Source organism: Notamacropus eugenii, chromosome 2, assembly GCF_028372415.1.
Source record: "Notamacropus eugenii isolate mMacEug1 chromosome 2, mMacEug1.pri_v2, whole genome shotgun sequence".
Classification (NCBI taxonomy): Eukaryota; Metazoa; Chordata; class Mammalia; order Diprotodontia; family Macropodidae; genus Notamacropus; species Notamacropus eugenii.
Window position 1 is genome coordinate 121368390 of NC_092873.1, and position 22121 is coordinate 121390510.

Below are 22121 nucleotides of genomic sequence, written 5' to 3' on the forward strand. Positions count from 1 at the left end.
TAGGTATAACAACATCCTCAAAAGTATTTCCAAGAAATGTCACTAGGTTATAATCTGAAGTAAATGGCAAATGTTTCAGGGGAATAATTACGGTTATTGTGTGGAAACAGGGAAAGATTCAAACACATTTCTGTATTTTCTCAGTCATACTGTGTCTCCAAAAGCTTAAGTTTTTAAAAACGAATACAGAAAAATCACATGAATTATGACAGATATGGGATGGGTATTAAGCCTAGAGTGAAGTCATTAGGAAGACATTTTAATATTAAAGCAGTTTGTTTTATATCTGACATTCTGAACCATACTATATCCTATCCTAGAGGAACTGTGGAAGAGTGGATAAAGTATTGCATTTAGATTCAAAAAGAATTTGATTCATATCTTGCATTTCACACTTTTAAATGAGTGACCTTTGAAAGATATTTAACTTTCCATATTGCAAAATGAAGATCATAATACCTACCTAACAGAGCAGTCTTAAGGTCTAAATCAATTTTATTAAGTGCTTTCTCTGTGCCAAATATGGGGTGTGGGGTTATAGGGACAAAAAAATGAAGGCCTCTACCTTATGATGAGAGAACACATGTATAGCATTTTATAAATTACAAAGCACTAATGACATTTCAGAAATTATATTTATATTAATTGACATCTGTAAAAGTAATTTATATGGCACAGCATTTATATCAGCAAGTCAATTCCTAAGTTAAGAAGATAATAATATTTTTTGAGCACCCCTTATTTGTAGAGTTATTATGTGCGATTGGGAGAACAGTTAAAAATTATGATTCTAGTTTAAAAAAAATATGGCTTAATGGGACTGGGGAAGGCATAAAATGATGTAGATGTTTATCTATCTATCTATCTATCTATCTATCTATCTATCTATCTATCTATCTACCTATCTATCTGTCTGTCTGTCTATCTATCTAATCTATGAAAGTTATTCCCATGGGGCACTCGTACATCTAGGTGAAAATTAAATAGTTCCATTGATCAGCTTTATGTTTTACATCATATAGACAAAACTAACCCAGTTGGTTGATGGTACTTTTTACTTTTCATCCAGACTTAAATTAATATGTTATTTAACTTACTTTCCCTGGGCACACATCATCCATTGGCAGCTTTTGGAGGTGGTTGATAGCAATTACTGAAAAGCAGGTGGATTTAAATGTGTTGTGTGTCACAAAGCAGACAGCCCAAAATTGTATAGTAAATGTTTGTGAATAGAAACCAACTTCTATAAAGTGAGAGTTTGTAAGTTTGGTATTATTCTATTAGTTATTGAAAGGTAAACTATATTTTGGAATTGCTCTGTCTGCGTTGGAGACTGAACAAAAAAAATGATTTCTACTTATAGTCTTGCATAACTAAAGCCTTTATAGAAACATTCTTCTCTGTAAGAAATGGCTTTTTTTTTTTTGTCTGTAAGGGCATGATAACTGGTGTGATTTGAAATGAACATGTACATGCCACAAACTCAGGCCATCTCTTTCTAATAATACTTATTTTGGTAGAAGTGTCCTGTGACTTGTTAACTTTTAAATGATAGTACCACCAATTCTTAGTTGTGCTATATTCTTCTGCAAGGCAGAATCTATAAAATCCTAAGATGTTAGTTAGCATTGGGAAGGACTTTAGAGATCATCTAACCAAATATCCTCATTTTATAGGTGGAAAAAATGGCAACTGATCTTAAGTTGACCTCGTGCTTAGCTCTATATAAAAAACACATGGAGTTAAATATCTGGGGTGTCTAACAATACAATACTTTTTAAAATGCTCTTGGGAATGACCTCTCAGAAATTTGAATTTGAAGGACAGTCTTTATTACAAAAGAAGTTCTTGAAAAATTTGATTGATATATTATAATGGTATCCTATTATTAAGTTTCCATGAAACCTTTGGAGAATTTCCTTATATTATCTGCAAAATCTATTGAAGAAAAAAATCTTCAAAGTGCTCTGCATAAGATTTAATTCATTGATTTCTTATAAATTTTCATGTCTGATTTCTTGGTGGAAAAAATTTAAACTGAGACTCTCGTACTTTTGATTTTGTTTACAATGATTTTTATAATACTCTCAACATTCGATCATATAACCAGCAAGATGTATGTATGCTCTTGATGATAGCCTCTACCCCAAAATCTCAAAAGAAAATATATTTTTTACCAGATTTAGTTATTGCATGTATTTCTGCAAAACAAGAAGTTGGTCTCATCTAAAAGATAAAACACTCATTAATTAACCTCATTAATTGACCTCAGCAGTTTAATTAAGCTCCCCTCCATGGTCTCAGTCCTAATCCAGCTTCATTTGACTATTGAACTAAATACAAGAAAGCCCCTAGTATTGTGATTAAGGGTCCAATTCTTAGAATCCATCTTACTCCTTCTGGAGTGCAGTAATGCAACAAGAAATGGAAGACACCTATTCTGGGCAGCCACTTGAAGGAAAGTAAGACAGAGAAAACAAGAATTAGGCAGAGCTAAAGATGTCCTGCATTAAATGCTCAGAGTTGCAGACCAGAGGAGCAGAACATTGGGTATGATATTAAAAAAGGACTAAAGGACTAAATAGTTAGTGAGTAGTTCACCTGAACAAAGAGATTGCATAGGGCAGGGAATGGATCCCTTATTTCCCACATGAGGAGGTAAAGGTCTCCCAGCAGTGAAGATCTATGCAGCAGCTTGTGTTCATCCTTTGTTTTTTCAAGAGGACCATGACATCAGAGAAATGATGACATGACTTGCACTTGACTTTATTTTGAATGAGGGCAGGAGGGCTGTGTAAGCTCATCAGCCTCACTTTCTCCTCTGGGACTATCTGGATCCAGTGACCAGATATTCATCAGAATGACTGGAGACAGCCCAGGATGCAATGGGAGATCTTGGCTTTAGGAAGGTACCAAAGGAAGGTAGAGAAGGAAGAGGTATCAAAGCTTAAGCAAGATTCCCAAAAGTAAGTCATAGGAAATAAAAGAGAAACACTGAAAGATCAAGAGTTGAGTGAAAACTTAAATAAAAGCCCTCCCCATAAGCAGATATACCAGTGAAGAGAATTATAGCAAAAAAGAAATGAGTGGACTCAACAACAACAACAAAAAACCTGAAACTTTTAAATAAATATGATAATAATGAAGGAAGATTAGCTATTATTATCTGATACAGAGAAAACTCTCTGATCTCTCTAAGGATCATAACAGAAAAGTAAGAAACTCAAAATGGTTCAAAAAGAAATAGACAAAAATCTTAAGAAGAGCAATTTAAAATGAATTGGGAGATAAATCTGATTTCTTCATGCAAAAATTAAAACTACCATAGAGCAGAGTAGGATAAGTTGACTAGATGATGGAAAATCTCTCCTCAAAAGTAGAAATTGTGAAAGGCTGAAGAAATTTGCTGCACAGAATTCTCCAGACTTAAGAAAATTTGACAGAGGAAGCCATAATGTTAAAAGAACCAGCTTTACTTACTGAACTCTATAAAAGTTAAAGCAATTCACCTTGAAAAAAAGAATTAACATCGATAGCTTACAGATCACAGTTATTTCATAAGGACTTTAAAAACAAAAAAAATGAACTTCATGATGTAGTAAATAATATTAGGAAAACTGTTTAGAACTTTTGAACAGTACTCCTGATGAAAAGGTATATTTTACTGGCAGGAAATAAGACTGAACCAAAAAAAAAAATATATGCTTCAAACTTCTAGACATATTGTGGTTCAATTTAACAATTTAAATAATAAATAACATTTTGCAGGCAGTTTATTGAAAGATTCTCATCAATGAAGAAAAGGAAATTCGATATCAAAAGATTTTTCTACATTAAGAGAAATCACCAGAGGAAATGGAGCCATATTTTTATAAGCAAAAGGCCCTTAGTTGCAAACTAGCATTACATATCCTTCAAACCTGAACTTAATCATCTAAGAAAAACAGGAATTCAAGAAAAAGGGGGATTTGAGGCATTCCAGAACCTGATAATTAGAGCTGGGCTGATCATTAGGTTTGTAAATACTCGAAACATGAGAAAGGCAAATAAATATATTATCAGAGAAGACCTAAGTGATAAAATTCATTCTTTGTTCTTTAATGTTATTTTTTAAAGGGTAGAGGATTTACAGGTGTGGTAGAAAAAAGTATTCAGAAGAGCCAAAAAAGGACAAAATAGATCAAAGGCACTAAGGATTTAAGAGAACTTAAAAAAAAAAAAAGCAGGAGAAAGGAAGGTAGAATAGCAGAAGTGATATTTCGTGAACCAAATTCCTTAACCATATACATGCAAGTTCATATGTTTTGGGAAGGGAAGAACAAAGCAGAAGTTTTATAATGGACAAATAGGAGGCAAGGGATAGAAGGGAATAATAAACCAATAAGAACCTAATTTACTAAGCTCCTACTGTGTTTGACACTAAATGATAGGAATAAAAACAATGTGAAACAGTCCCTGACATGTTCTAATTAGCTTAAATTCGAATGTGGAGAACAATGTACTCCACATGTAGATAAAGAGTGTATGTAAAAAAAACAAGAATAAGACTTTTTTTGTGAGCATGTGTGGAGTTATTAGTGGGTGGGTTATCATGAAAGATTTCAGATAAAGGTGGTTCTTGAATTCAGTCTTGAAGGAGTCCAAGAATTATTAAGAGGCTGAAATGAAAAGGAAAAGCTTTCCAGTCACGGAATTCAGTCAGCATGAAGGCAATATTTCTTTACTAGATCCATAAATAAACAGTGGAAGCTTAGTAATAATCATAATTCTCTCTCCATCTAGTCTCTGAATAAGGATTGAGGTGTCTATGGGAAAAGATAAATGCAGTGCAGAAGAATGGAAGGGCTTTCTTTCTCCAGAAGGGAAAAATGAAAAGATGTCCAAAAATAAAAATTCTCATGGAAGGAGTAGAGTGCAGAAAGAGGCAGGTTTTTATCTGGAAGGAATAGGAAATCATCATCTCTGAGAAAGGATTATGTCATCCTAGATAGGATCCCACTGAGTGCCCAAGGACATTCAGCTCCTAACATCATAGGGTCACCTAGAAAAAGAGTTAGGATAATTTAGCCTTAGGATGAGCACTGATCATTGAGATGGATAAAAGTATAGGTTCAAGATTCACAATTTGGTACTGCAAATGGCTCATACTACTCAACACTCCTTCCATCCTACGTTCCTTATGTCATTAATTTTTTAAATTTTATTTTTATTCTGTGTACTAAAACAAACATTTCTGTATCATAGTATTTTCATTTTTCAATTTTATTTATTTATTTATTTTCAATTTTCAACAATCATTTCCATAAGTTTCCAATTTTCTTCCCCTCCCTCCCCAAGATGGCATGCAATCTTATATGGGCTCTATGCATACATTCTTATTAAACACATTTTCACATTAGTCATGTTGCATAGAACAATTAAAACAAATGGGAGAAAGCATGAGTACAACTAAACAAAACCAAGCATAACAAAAGAGAAAATAGTCACTTCATTCTGCCTTCCAAATCCATAGTTCTTTCTCTGGATATGGATGGCATTTTGCATCATGAATTCTTTGGAGATGTTTTAGATGCTTGCATTGATGTGAAGGGCTTAGTCTATTAGAAACAATTCTCACACACTGTAGCTGTTACTGTGTACAACATTCTTCTGGTTCTGCTCACTTCACTCAGCATCAGTTCATATAAGTCTTTCCAGGTTTTTCTGAAGTCTGCCTGTTCTTTATTTCTTATGGCACAATAGTATTTCATTACATTTATTTTATTTTTCATTTTTATCACAGTTCATATCACATAACACAATCCCAACTTTTGGTCAGGTGATATTTCTCTTAAATTATTTACAGTATAGACCACAAACAGATTTTTTTTAACATTAACCGAGACACATAATAACTATGTATGCTAACTTCATAAGCCCTTGACCTAATTGTCTCCCCACTATTACTAAGAATTAAAGGACCTTAGCTTATTGTTGTTGATCTAAAGTCCTAAGCCTAATAGTTTAATTTTAGACTTGACCTCACATGTTCCCTTACCAACAATCTATAATTTAATAGATCTGGCATTAAGCTTAAAAACCTTTTGACTATAGGAAATTGCCACTAAGAGTAGGGACATTGCAGAGAGACAATGTCTCCACAACTTCATGTCAGTTCCAGGCAGGAGTAGATTGTCAACTTGTATTCAGTGAGGCTTAGTCTGCCAGGTGTCAGTGGAGAAATTGAGTTAGGAAAATCCTACCTCAGCCCAGGCTGAACAGCCGCTCTCCCACCTGTCCCATAAGATCACCTTTTTCAGTTCATACCAGCATCTCACTGGCTTACTGGGATCATGGATTGGAGGCTCAGACCACATTTGTTGCTATCCATACCTGGAGTTAGACTCAGAATAACAGTCACTTAATAGTCCCATAGCATCTTAAAATAACAAGTTCCAATAACCAGGTTTCCGATATGAATATAATTTCACATTGGCTAAGGAACATCTTTTGAGGCAAGTCTTAAGGGGTTTACATGCCTTTCTATACCTGTTCTAGTTCCTGCTTAAATAACAATCATAAAATCATATTTACCATTAAAACCTTAACTTTTCCATCAATGCCAAATTTTACCCAAAGTTAACCTGCCTCTAGGAGACTTAGACTAAAATTCATTTCCCCAAACTAAGGATGTCTTTGATTTAGTCTCAGTAATTAATTCAGTCAATTGTTTTAATACTAATTGCTTTTACATCACTTTGTAACATGTCCAATTTTTCTCCCCATTTCTCCCCTCCCCCCACCACTAACACCTTGTATTCTGATTACCACTTCTCTCAGGGATCCCTCCCTTCTATCGCAACCCACTCTTCCCTTATGCCCATCTTCTCTCTTTTCTTGTAGGGCAAGATAAATTTCTATACCCTATTACCTGTGTTTCTTATTTCCCCGTCATATGCAATAGTAATTCTCAACATTCATCTCTAATACTTTGAATTCCACCTTCTTTCCCTCCCTCCTTCCCTACCCATCCCCACTGAGAAGGCAAGCAATTCAATATAGGCTATATATATGTCATTTTGCAAAAGACTTCCATAATAATCATGTTGTGTAATACTAATTACATTTCCCTCTATCCTACTCTATTCCCCCTTATTTTTTGTTCCCTCATTTGATCTTTTCCCTTCCCCAAAATGTTTATTTTCTCCCTTACCCCTTAATTTTTATTTCATATCTTTTTGTGTGTGTGTGGATATCATCTCTTATGATTCAACATAGCCTGTACCCTCTGTGTGTGTGTATGTGTGTGTGCATGTGTGTGTGTGTGTGTGTGTGTGTGTGTGTGTGTATGTACAATCCTCCTATCTACCCAAATACTGAGAGAAGTCTCAAGAGTTATAAATATTGTCTTTCCATGTAGGAATGTAAACTTTTCAACTTTAGAAAGTCTTTTATGATTTCTCTTTCCTGTTTACCTTTTCAAGCTTCTCTTGATTCTTGCGTTTGAAAGTCAAATTTTCTACACAGCTCTGGTGTTTTCAACTTGAATGCTTGTAAGTCTTCTATATCATTGAATGACCATTTATTCCCTTGAAGTATTATACTTATTTTTGCTGGGTAGATGATTCTTGGTTTTAATCCCAGTTCCTTTGACTTTCGGGAATACCTTATTCCAAGCCTTTTGATCTCTTAATGTTGAAGCTGCCATATCCTGTGTTATCCTGATTGTATTTCTACAATACTTGAATTGTTTCTTTCTAGCTGCTTGCAGTATTTTCTCCTTGACCTTGGAACTCTGAAATTTGGCCACAATATTCCCAGGAGTTTCTCTTTTTGGGTCTCTTTCAGGATGTGATCAGTGGATTCTTTCAATATTTTGCCCTCTGGTTCTAGAATATCTAGAAATTGATAATTTCATGGAAGATAATGTCTAAGCTCTTTTCTTGATCATGGCTTTCAGGTAGTCTCATAATTTTTAAATTGTCTCTGCTGGATCTATTTTCTGGGTCAGCTGTTTTTCCAATGAGATGTTTCACATTATCTTCTATTTTTTCAAACTTTTGGTTTTATTTTCTAACTGCTTGGTTTATCTCAGCCATTCATTTCCCTGAACTCAATTCTCTCTTTCAGAGAACTGTTTTGTTCAGTGAGCTTTTGAACCTTCTCCTCCATTTGGCTAATTTTGCTTTTTAATGCCTCCTCCTCATTGGCTTTTTGGACCTCTTTTTCCAACTGAGTTAGCCTCTTTTTCAAGGTGTTATTTTCCTCAGCATTTTTTGGTTCTCCTTTAGCAAGCTGCTAACTTGCTTTTCTATTGCCTGAGCCCAGTTTAAGTTCACTTTGGAGACCCTGGAGTCAGGGGTCTTAACTTTCTGTGACAGTAAGCCTTGTTCTTCCTCATCCAAAAAAATAGGAGGAGACATCTATTCACCAAGAAAGTGATCTTCTATGGCCTTATTTTCCCCCCTTTTTTGGGCATTTTCCCAGCTGGTTACTTGATTTCTGAATCCTTTGTCAAGAGATTAGAATCAGCTGCTTGGTTCCCCTGGGCTTTGGGTGGAGGCAGGGCCATCACTCAGGGCTGGGCTTTAGATCAGCTGCTCCCTACTGCCAGAGACTTTAAGCTGAGGTGCCTGAACAATGGATCCAGGTTGTTTCCCAGCCTCTGTAGTTGCCTATAGTCTGCTGCCATGGCCTCTGCCATTGCCTGAGCCTATTGCTGAAGAAACCCTATTCCCTCTCCCCCAGCTGGGAAAACCCTCCCCACTGACCTTTGGAGCTTTCTTTGTTGTTTATGGGTTGAGGTATCCAGGATCTTCCTTGCCAGGGACTTTGCCTGGAGATCTGTTCAGGTCCTATTCCTCCCAGTGCTGCATGGCCAGGGCTGTGCTCCACTCTTCTCAGGGTCCTTTGAGATAGACCTTTCCTGTCAGCCTTCCAGGTTACCTTTGGCTGGAAACCTCTTTTACTCTGTTGCTCTGTGGGTGCTGCTATTCTAGACTTTGTTGAGAGTCCTTTTTACAGGTATTTTGTGGGCTGTGGGGGAAGTGCTAGAGTATATGCATCTTTCTACTCTGCCATCTTGGCTCCACACTCGCTATCGTAGTATTTTTTTTAAAAGATGGTTATACATGAAACTGCAAATCTACTATTCACAAATTGCTATTCCTTTCAAATATGCAACAAAATTGACATGGAATTTTTTCTCCCCCCAGATGGTTTTATGTACACATATATCTATATATAGATACACACACATACAACATATATACATAATTATTCTATACATATTTCTATTGATCAGTTCTTTCTCTAGATGCAGATATTATCCTGTTTTCACATCATTCAAGGCCTCAAGAAATTTCACCTTAAGAACTTTCACCTCACAAACTTTCTTCTAAAGAACAGCAGACACTGAGTGAGGAAAGATTGAAGCACCATGTTATTTCTTGAAGTGAGATCTAGCTGTGCTGACCAGAGATAATCCCATGCTATAGCTATGGGGGGAAGAGGAACAAACACATATTTAATGAATGTGGTATCACTATCACATGGAGTGAGAAGAGTGTGATTGGGGCTCCTTAGAGGAGAAAGAGAGGAGTCCCTGACTTTGGGTTCCTGGACCAAATTCAGAAAAGAGCAGTAAGAAGGCCCTGAGGCCTAGGACAATGTTACCCAATGATAATAATAATAATAATATTAAGCTGCTAAAAACAAAACAAGACAAATTAAAAATAAAAATGAACAAAGGAAAAAGAAACCAACTGTTGACAGTTAGCTACTTGGGTGTAAAAGAGGATCTGCGTTAATATTCGGAGGCAGATAGTGAGGTAAAAATCCTCTACTAACCTAAAGAATAAGACCAAATGTTCCCATGTCCCAAAAGAAATCTTAAAAGAACTTAAAAAAGAATTTAAAGAATCAAATAAGAGAGGACAGGAAAAAAGTCTAAGAAATAAAAGCAATTCAAGAAAATTATGAAAAGAAAGTTAACCAATTGCAAAAAGAATTTAAAAAGGAATTATGCAACTAATCCGTATTTATAAGTGTGAGGTAAACAGAAAACAGGGATAATAGTGTTAGAGTTAAAAACGCAATGATATGCAAATTGGATGGGAGAATTCAAATGTGGTACTTTAGGAATTTTATGCTCATGAGAGGTACCAAAAGAATAAAGAAGAAATAAGCAATTAGAATTTAAAAGATGAATGAATTAGGAAAGAAACTAATAAGAGACTGGAAGGGAAGAGGAATAAATGAGAAGGAGAATAATAGAGCAAAGGGAAATATATAAGAAAGTTCAATCAAGCTAATGCCATCCTCACACAGGAATATGTAGAGGATCATCAGATATCTTTCACCATAGGAATTTCCTTGTCAACCACCACTCCACCCTGGATTTCCTCTGTTACAGTGACAGTACTTCTTGATAAGTGTACAATCTCTGCTCTTTGCTTCACTTGCTATGATGATCATTAAACAGGATTATTTCTGTTGTTATATTTTCCAAAGAATCCTGAATGATCTTGATAAATAGATAGGAGATGTCTTGCTTTAAAAGAAGCTATCAAGGGAATTTTCTTCTACAAAGTTAAATGATTTTTCATAATAGACAAGCAATGTTTACCATGTCACCTTTTAAGAGCAGCTAGGTCATGTAGTGAATAGAGCATCAGATCTCATGTCAGGAAGACCTGAGTTCAAATCTGATCTCAGACACTAGCTTTGTGACCCTGGGCAAGTCACTTAACTTTGTTTGTCTCAGTTTCCTTGTCTGTAAAATGAGCTGGAAAATAGCTATCCTATGTAATAAATGTGTGTATATTGATATAGATATATACACATGTACACTCACATGTTACCTTTACAAAAATAGACCTGGAACACAGCTATTCTAAATAAATATTTAAAAGCTGAAAAAGTAAAAGCCATAATATCAATATAATAATTAGTGTAGTGAATACAAGGAAAATATGCAGACCTAAGTTGTGACTTTATGATAACATTTTAAATAATGACTTGGTGAAAGATAAATCATAGAAAGTTAATGAATATGTGAAAGAGAACAACAATGATGAGATAACATGTAATATCTCAGTTGTAGTTAAAACACTTTTAGAGGAAAGATTATATATCTTCCAAGATGTTATTACCAAAGTAGAAGAGAGGAATAGCAAACTGAATCAGAAATTTGAGAAAACTAGAAAGTAAACAGACAAACAAATCTAGTATAAGTACAAAAGGGAAAATATTAATAATAGGACATCAACAGGCTAATTAGGAAATGCAAAGGGTATGCAGTGGCTAAAAAAAGTGAAATATGGCTCATAAGAAGAAGAAATAAAAATCATTTTGTTTTAGAGAACATGGTCAAAAAGAAGGGAGAGAATAAAATTCCCAAAATAAAAATGAATAATAATAATAGTGTCACCAGCAACATGAAATGAAAAAAAATTACCAGAATCTACTGTAAAAACCATAGATCAATAAAACTTAATTTTAAAGAAATTGAAGCATTTCAACAAAAAATATTACATACCAAATTTAACAGAATATATATTTTATATATGTATACATATATATGTGTATATATATACATATGTATATATATACATATATATATATATATATATATATATATATATATATATATAGAGAGAGAGAGAGAGAGAGAGAGAGAGAGAGAGAGAGAGAGAGAGAGAGAGAGAGAGAGAGAGAGACAGACCTTAAGCATTTAATCTCAGAAAATGAAATTGAACTAGGTGTAAAGGAACTACTAAAGAAAAGCAGCGACTTTGTTTTGAACGGCTTATATGTGAATTTTACCAAGTATTTTCAGGCCAATTAATATCTAATATTTATGCTACACAAATTATTTTTAAAAATCCAAATGAAAACACTACTCTAAACTTATTTTTATTAGACAAATTCAATCTTCATACATACATACATACATGGAAGAATAAAGAAAAAAGGATAATTATAATGATATAAGTAATGAATTTTATTGTGAAATTATAAATGAAACCCTAGTAAAAATGATAACAACATATCAAAAATGTTTTTAGCTAGTATTAAACTTATGCCACGGATGGTTAAAATTAGGAAAATGTAATTAATCATATTCAAAACTTTGAAAATCCTATCAATAGTTTCAGAAAATGTCTTTGACCAAGTATAAAACTCAGTTATTCTAGTGGGGAGGGGGGTAACCCCTACAAAACATAGGCATAGAAGGATAATTTTTATTAAGCTAAAAAAGTATATAGATGAGACAGTGATGTCCACAGTGGTGGTGAGGTCACATAAACCCCATAACAGCCTGGGCTTCTGTCTCCTTCTTGCTCCATTAAAGCAGGCTGGTGGCAAGAACCATAGCTGCTGAGACCTTTAAGGCTCTTTCTAGTCTTCCTTCTTTTCCTTCTCCTGCCCCTTGGCTATCAGGTAATAAGCTGAAAAAGGGGAAAGTGGGGTTGGTCACTGGGCAGAGACTTTGAGAATGAGAATACTCTTCACCAGGGTTGGAGACTGTTCAGTCACCAGGAGCACAAAGTTATCATTTCTGTCATGGATAAACCATTCTTTATCAATTTTCTGTGAATGAAGTTGTATACACTATGTAATGAAGTAATGTAGAAGAAATAGTAGTTAATAATTTTTTGTTACCCAATCATGTCTGACTCTTATTCCATTTGGGGTTTTCTTGGGAAAGATATTAGAGTAGTATCTTCATTTTTACAGATGAGGAAACTGAAGCAAACAGAGTTAAGTGACTGTTCCAGGGTCACGCACCTAGTAAGTGTCTGAAGACACATTTGAACTCAAGGAGATGAGTCTTTCTGACTCCAGACCTGGCACTGTATTCATTGTACCAACTAGCTGCTCATAATCACAGTACATACATTAAATTATGTGATAACTGTTGACATCTTGAATTTGACATCCTCCAGAGTAATGCTTCTGGCTCTGGTCATTGAAGTGTGGAGGTTCCGTCATTGGTTTGTAGTGGTCTTCTATGGAAGGAAAGAAACTTTTCCACTTTTTTTGAGTTTTAAAACATAGCAAAGTATTTTGAGAACATTTAAAATTGTATCTAAGTGATTTCTCATTTATATATTGTATAATAACTAGGCAACTAGAAAAAAATCTCTGAATGTCTATTATGATTTCAAAATGGTTTTGCATGGTAAGTGACTTTTAAAATAATGTATATTAAACTTTATTGCCATTTTATAGCAGTTACTCTAAGTGCTATAAATGTTGAATTGATTTTTTAAAATTCTGTAAAGTCAAAATATAATCCTCTGATGTAATCATGAATGCCTTTATATTAATACCATTATTCATTTTTAAGATTCTCATGTATTATATTGAGTTACCTTTAAAATTTAAACTATTCTAAAAGAATATTTTCCAAATTGTATGAGAAATAACATTAAAATTTAATGTGAGCCTTTTCAAAATTGATAAAATTATAGGGAGAAACATGCATACTATAAATAATAATATAGATTTAAATGTCATTACTAGCAAAATATGTTATAAAATATTAACATTTTAACTAAGTAAAAATGGATTAAAATATTTCTAAAGATCTGATATAGCTTTAATTGCAACATGGAAATATTAGAACCATTTCTAATGAATATAAGAAAATTAGTATAAGGATGAAAATATATTAAGGACACAAACGTAGTCAAAGAAATGACAAAAATCAGTCCTATTGGCTTAGATGATACATTATTTAGACATTTCTAGAGCAAGGAATTTGCCAAGAAACTCACTGGCACAAATAAGAGCTTTAACTAATAGGATACAAAATAAATCCACAGACTTCTTATATAGCCATATAAAATCTTGTGGGGAAAAAAGAAAGGGGAGAAACAGATAAAATGAATAAAATATCTTAGTCATTCTACTAGTACATATTCATGACATAAGTAAAATTTTAAAAAGCATTGTAAAGAAATTAATAATAGATCATTAGTTGATGGGATAAATATTGCTCATGACTGGGCTGTGCCAACGTGATAAAAATGGCAAGGCTACCAAAATCAACTTATATATTTGCTATTATACCTATCTACCTACTGAAGTGATACTTTATAGAGTTAGAATAATGACAAGGTTCATTTGTAGAAACAAAGTGTATGAGTCCCAAGGCAAATTTTGGGAGATAGTGTAACAACAGTGGAAAAATCAACAGATTCACAGGCAGAAGATAGATATAAATCTCATCTCTATCATTTATTCTCTGTCACTTTGGTCAAGTTACTTAAACATTTTTGTTTCAGTTTCCTCAACTGTAAAATGAAAGGATTGTCCTAGATGGTCTCTAATGTCCTATCCAGTTTTAAATTTATGATGCCATAAGGATACTTTTTTAAAAAAATGAATGGGAAATAGAAAGTATAGATCTTAAATGATAGTAAAAAGCAATAATTGTAAAAAAAATATTTGTTACTGGTTAAATAGAAAAGTATGTACTAATAAATATAATATTAATATTAAGAAAATATATTGCATACAGTATTCTTTAAAATATACAAAATGGACTACACACAGTATATTATTTAATTGGAGGAACAGACAAGTTAAGGAAGAATCAGAAACAACTGAATTCAAAATAGTACAGTGCTTAATAAGCCTGAGAATATTTACTACTTGGAGGAAAAACTCCCTATTTGACAATGGTAGTAGTTCTTGTTATAATGCATTTAGAATGGATTATAGATGGGCAATTGTAACTGGAAAAACTGGTAACTAGTTTGATAGAAAGAAAATGTAGACCATTCAAATAAGCACAATAAATTCACAATGGATAATCTGAACAGTAAAAATTACAATTTAAGTAAAGAGACAATCTTTCTTTACAGATATGGTCAAGAGGAGGCTTTGTAACCAAACCAAGGGTAGAGGTGATCACAAAATTTAAAATAGATAACATTGATTACAAAATTATATCATCTAATATGTGAAGGGGAGCTGTTTGGGGCAAAAGGGGGTCTAAAAAGAGTCTGATATAAAATATATGTATATGTAATTCCAAAGCAAATATATGATTATATATAATATACGTATGGAGAGACACATGCACATATACACACACACACAGACAGAGAGAGCAGAGAAACAGATAGAAAGAGAGAGTGTATACTAAAACAAATATTTATGATGAAGAACATTACAAGATTGACCAAAAGATACGGGTGAACAGTTCTCAAAAGGAATTATAGAGCATTGACAAGTGAAAGAATGCTTTCTCAGAGAAATGCAAATTGGAACAACACTGAGGTTTTATTTCATACCTAGAAAACTGAAAAAAGGTGACAAAAATGGAAAGAGTTAATTTTGGGGTGGTTGTGGGACTGCTAGTGCTGTGATATTTCTAACATTTAGGAAAAGAATTTATGCTACAAAAAATGTACATTCCAGTACTGGGTACATATCCTGAAAATAATAATTAAAAAAGGTCCCACAAATATGCCAAAATGCTCATAGCACTACTTTTTGTGATCACAAATAATTATAAACAAAATAGATCTCCACTGATTGAGAAATGGCTAAATTAATGGTGATACATCAAACACCAAGACTTGGGAAGTATTAAAAATGCAAGGTATAGTAAAGACACATAGTTACATGGTGAAGTAAGCAGAACCTGGAAAACAATAAACATAATGAATACAGTAATGTAAATGAAAAGAATGACAATGACTACAACAAGAAAACCAAATCTAATTTTGTAAAATTATAATGGCTAATTTTGGTCTTGAAGAAGAGATAACATAGAGCACATTCTTCCCTTCTTTGAAGTAGGGGACTATCTTGTGGTACATTGTATATGCTGTTAGAATTAGGTGAGGGTTAAATTAATTCTTCCAAGCTGATTTCTTTTTCTTTCTTCTTACTTTCCCATGTTACAATGGCTGGTTAGGAGAGGGATATATTTTAAAATGAAGATGATACAAAAATAAATAAAAATGAAATTTAAGAGATACACAGTATTATTAACTTCCAATTTATGTCTTAAAAGAGTAGCATAAGGGTACTGGTACTGTAATACTTAATTTATGCTGCCAGTTCTTCACTGTGATGGTACAGAGCACTGAACATGGTGTCATGAAGATCTAAATTCAAATGTGACCTTAATAGCTATGTGACCCTGGACAAGTTTTTGACCTGTCTGCCTCAGTTTCCTTATCTAAAACCGCCCTTGCCTTTTAGAGTTGTTATGAAGATCAAATAAGATAAAATTTGTACAATTTTTTTAAAACCTTGAAAAATAATATATAAATGCATAGGGAAGGACCTATTTTTCCCATTAACCAAGTTTAGCATCCAGGGAAGTCATGCTCATTTCATTAGCAGAGCACTGGAGGTTCAGTCATAGACTAATTCCTACTTTCATTCACAAACCTCTGAAAAGCACTTGTAATTTACAAAGCAATGCAATTATCATGGAATGAAGGGATGCACAATTTGCATTGTGCTGATTATGGCAGATTATCTGATGTCAAGAGGCAAAGATAATTGCAAGGCAATGTGGGTGTCTATCCTGCTTCAACTACTATGACATAATGGACTTGTTTTCTAGGACAAAGAGGCAATAATTTTAGGTTGTTAAAACAAGTTGTAAAACCTTGAAAAACCCTAAAAGTGACTCCCATAATAGAATTCCTAGCATAACATGGTTGCTGATCAACTTTCAAGAAAAAATAGTTGTGTCTAACAAGTGAAAGCTATTTCTAGATAATATCTCTTGCCAGAATACCAATAACAAGAGGAGAAGTGACCATTTCTGGTTTTAATGTTTTTAAATCATAAAAATATAAAATCTTCCAAGTTGAGTGATTCCTTAAATAAGTGATGCCCTATCTGATTTATGCAACCCCTATATACTGTCACTTACAGAAAATTAAACAACACATTTCTAGTGAAGGACAACTTAGAGCTGCCCATTCTGCTGCTCCATTTTGATATTTCTCTGGTTGTTAGGGGTATACAAACAAACATGCAAATACGTGTGTGTATGTGTATTCATGTATATGCATAGACAATATGGATATGTATTCATATTTGTGTATCTGTATATGTGTGTATGCACACACACACATACGTACACACATAGTATGTCTATCTGTCTTTGAAATCTACTGTCCCATTACTCCAGGTATTCATCCTTGTTATATCCCTTAGAACTACAGAGAATAAGGCTGATCATTTTTTCTCTAGAGGATTCTTTCAAAGACATCTATCCTTCTCAGTTATTCTTTAATTCTTACCCCAATTCCAAATCTTCTCTATCTTAGACTAGACTCTTTTGTTTTTAAAGTTATGTTGAGGATTTCTTTTATTAATTTTGATCTATTTGTTTACAAAAATTCTTTTACATTACAAATATGTACAGGTTATTAGAGGTCTCTTATAACAAAGAAAAACAGCTAAGTAAAACTAATAATACAGTGACCTCATCTGAAGGTACATGCAACACATTTTACATCTGTAGCATCCTCACCTCTCACTGAAAAAAAATTACAGTATCTATATTCTCTCCCCTTAGTGCCCTCTCCATTGAGAAAAAAAGACAAAAATACTTGCAACAGATTTCTTGTAACAAATGTGAATATTTAAGAAAAAAACATTCTCTTAATGGTTGTGTACAAAATATGTCTTAATTTTTTTTATCTTAAATCAATCATGTCCCTGTAATGGAAAGCATGCTTGATCGTTGTTCCTCTGGAATCATGGTTATTTTATTAATCACCTTCTTATAGCATTCAACATTGATTTTAGAGTAATGTGATTGTATAAATTGTCCTCTTTGTGTTGCTCATTTCATTCTTCATCAGTTTGTTATGGTCTTCCAAATTATTCATTTTATAATGTTGTTATTCTGATTCTTCTCACGTATTCTATGGATTACATCATATAATTCTTTTCACAGCTCTTTGAAATAATCTATTTTGTCTTTTCTTACATTAAAATATTACTCCACCATATGTATATACCATAACTTATTCAGCCATTCCTCAATTGTTGCACATCCTTTTAGTCTTGAGTTGTTTTGACAGATCAAAAAGAACCACTGTAAACATTTACCTTTTTCTCTTTCCTTGATCTCTTTTAGAAATTTATCAACTCCTATTTTCTGTGATTTTCAGTTTCATCTTCAAAACCCCAATAAAAATGCTAATATTACCTATCACACATGTGATATTACCTATCATTGTACTTTGTACACTGTTCATAACTAATTAGTGTAAACTCTCTTTCCTAGTGTGGTACAGTGGAGACATCACTGGCCTTAGAGATGGAAGGACCTGATTTCAATTCATCCCTCAGATACTAATTGAATGACCTTGGCCAAGTCACTAAACATCTCTAGGCCTCAATTTCCTCATAAGTAAAATAGTGGCTTGAATCAGATGACCTCTCAGATTCTTTTCAGTCATAAATCTATTTTCTTATAAATTCCTCTTAATTCTAGTGTCTTCTCTCCATTACTTATTTCTTATTTATCCTGTAAAAATCTTGCTTTGTATATATTTGTATGTTTTCTCCCAATTAAAATTGTAAGCTTCTAGAGGTCAGGGACTATCTTTGCCTCTTTTTATATCCCCAGAACTTGACATAATGACCAACATATAGTAGGTTCTATTTATATATTCCTTTATTTTACTTCCTTTTAATTGTTTAATATTTTATTTTCCCCCACTTACATGTAAAAACAATTTTTAACATTTGTTTTTAAATTTTTGAGTTCCAAATTCTCCCCCTTCCTACCCCTCAAGCCTCCCTCATTGAGAAAGCAAATCCACAGGGGTCATACATGTGTGGTCATGCAAAATATTTCCATAACTGTCATGTTGTGAAAGAAAAACATAGACCAAAAATCTCCCAACAAAGCAAAACCAAAAAGCAAAACCTAAAAAAAAAATAAAGAAAGCAAAACAAAATTATACTTCAGTCTGTATTCAGACACTAACAATTCTTTCGCTGGGGATAGATAGCATTTTTCATCATAAACCATTCAGAGTTGTCTTGGTTCATTGTACTGTTGAAAATAGCTGTCATTCAAAGCTAATCATCCTACAATATTTTTTGTACAAAGTACATTTTCACTTTGCATCCGACTTTCCATGTTTTTCTGAGAGCATCCTGGTCATCATTTCTTATAGTACAATAGTGTTCCATCATAAGCACATACCACAAATTTGTTCAGCCATTCCCCAATTGATGGGCATTCTCTCAATTTCCAATTCTTTGCCACAAGAAAGGAAATGCTGTGCTTGCTTTGGCAGCACAAATACTAAAATTGGAACTATGCAGAGAAGATTGGCATGGCCCCTGCATCAGGATGGCAAGCAAATTTGTGAAGTGTTCCGTATTTTTAAACTGTATAATAGTATGATGGAAACTGGGCGTAGACCAATGCCTGACACAGCACACGAGAATAAAGTCCAGATGGTACATGATCTAGGTATAAAGGCTGAAACTATAAACAAGGGGAACAAGGGATAGTGTATTTGTCAGATTTATGAAGAATGGAGAAATTTATGACCAAACAAGAGACAGAGAACATTATGAAGTGCAAAGTGGATGATTCTGATTACATTAAATTGACAAGCTTTTGCACAAACACCAAGGCAACCAAGATTAGAAGGGAAGTTGTGTTCCCCCTTCATTGCTGAAGAAGACCATGCCATCAGGGAAATGATGACATGACTTGTACCTGACTTTGTTTTGAGTGAGGGAGGGCTGTGCAGGTCACCAGCCTCACTTCTCCAGAGCCATCTGAATCCAGTGACTGGAGATGATCCAGGATGCAATGGAGCCCTTGGCCCCTTTAGGCCAAGGTCTATTCAGGAACTCACTTAGGATGAGGTAACTTGCCCACTCATTGAATAGGCCCTTTTAGGAAGAGGATGTTCCCTTTAATAAGGCAAAGAGAAAAAATAGACATGAAGCTGGGAGGGAAACAGCAGCAGTTGCTACTGATAATCACTCTGAAGTCAGGAAGGTCCAGCACAGAGCCCTCAGGCAGGGGCCTAGTGTTGTCAGAAGTATGAACTTCAGAGTGCAATAGGTTTAAGGTTTTGGGAAGAGAAAGGAAAGAAGAGGAGAGGAGAGGAGGGGAGGGGAGAGCAGGACAGGAGTTGTCTTAGGTTAGAAAATTGTTTCACTCTGTCGTTTTGTGGGTTCTATAATTCTTACTCTAGAATTTTTAGAGTCATTATTTAAAGGTATTTGGAGGGGTTTGGAGGAGAGTTCCAGTGAATCCCTGTCTGTATTCAGTTATCTTGGCTCATACCTGCACATAGTAAGTTGTTAACAAATATTTATTGATTGATAGATCTTTGGACTTGTTTCATCTTTTTTCTCCTTCCCCAGATCACTCGGTCAATATTTCCACTGACTCAAAATCACTTTAATGTACTATCATCTAATTTATATCTACCTTACTCACAAGAATAGTTTTTTAATACATTGGTGAAATATAACTATATCTAGGTCTGCCATATCCTCCTGGTGTATGAGCTGAATAGCCCTGTCACAAAAGGAAATGACATCAATATGGCATGGCATTCAAAATCATCTCTTCCTCACTAAATGCTCACTACTCATTCCTTTAATAATCTATTGTAGTATTTTAGCAGAAAATGGCATTAAACTTATTAATCTATATAGATAATGCATTTTTGAAGTCCTTTCTATTTGGTATCAGATAATGTGCCCAGCACTGGGGAGATAAATACATGCAAACAAAATTGTTCTTACTCTTTAAAAGCTCACATTCTAATGAAGAAGACAATATATAAAGTGAGATTACCCTCTTCCCCCTCATCCTCCTCATTAAAATGGGGCGAAGGTGAGGGGGAAGTCAGTTCAAAGAGGCTAACTGTTAAATTTTCAGTGAAAGCATTTCCCCCTCAGAAGTCAGTAAACACTACCAGTCAGGTCTTGATTTACTGTTTTGTTTACTTTCTAGATTGAAGAAGGTGACAGACAAAGTGTTAATAATATGTATTAAACTCAAAAGTGTGCCATGTGTTTATTTTTCCCCTAGAGATCTGGTTGTTAAACACTTACCAGCATACCCCTGATTATGGAAGTCTGATTCCTAGCAAGACAAGGCAAAAAGACTTCATCTTATTAGAGCTAGGCAGAATCAAAATGAAATCTAAATTTCTGGTAGGATGGGGTTGGTCTGTCGAATAGAAGGAAAATAGGGAAAGGAGGATTAGCTTTTTCTTCTCTTTCTGTTACCAACACCTGCCCCAAAAAGTATGCCTGTGTCTTTATTCTCCTTATATTTTGCTCTAAATTTCCCTCATAAAGCCTTCTTTATTTTCCTTAGTATTTTTTTTACAAGGCCCAAGTCTTTTGGGACTTTATTATTCTTCACATTCTTTTTAGGTGATGAATTGTCCTTGGTTATGTGTCCTTGCTTCCAGCTTTGGTATGCATCATTTTAAAGCTCTGAATCCAGAAACTGGGCTTAGATAAACATCTTTTTACTATATTCCAAAATAAATTTTAAAATGTATACACAATATGCATATTAAAGAAGAAAAATGGATCATATGTTGTTCACGGCAAAGGATAAGGGATAAATACTTAACCAAACAAGGGATAAACTTAGAAAACAAAAAATAGACTACTTTATTGATATGAAATTGAAAAAATTTTGCTAGAAATCTTCTTTGATTAACAAAATTAAGGCATGTAAGATGATATTAGCATTTTTTGATGTTGATCAGATTTTTCTGTTTCTTTTTTGTTTTTTTTTTTTAATTCTTTGTAATAAGTATGGTAAGGAGAGGGGGAGGGATACAAATGGAAAGCTTAATGATGTAAAACAAATTGTATAAATACAAATTTATTTTTAAAAGTCTAAACTCATTAGTGAGAAACAAACCTTGATTTAGAATCAGAGATTTGGGTTTAAACATTGGTTCTACCATTTATTACTTTTGAGGACCTTGGGAGAGCAATGGAACTTTACTTCCTTTACGGATTAGATCGATCAATCAGGTACTCAATCTGACCATGAAAAAGGCATTTATTATGTATCTATCATGTGCAAGGCACTGGGGATATAGCCTGCCTCCCACTCCCCATGAAAAAAGAAAACTTTG

The 22121-nt window shown here is 33.9% G+C and overlaps 1 protein-coding gene and 1 non-coding gene across 6 annotated transcripts in view; both read left to right on the forward strand.

Moving 5' to 3' along the window:
* The window catches only part of TINAG (tubulointerstitial nephritis antigen), a 200182-nt gene that overhangs the window by 40368 nt on the left and 137693 nt on the right, over positions 1 to 22121 (forward strand). The window lies entirely within an intron of this gene.
* Positions 19268 to 19374, forward strand: LOC140530521 (U6 spliceosomal RNA). Its single transcript, XR_011975959.1, has one exon. It is a non-coding gene; the product is annotated as a U6 spliceosomal RNA (small nuclear RNA).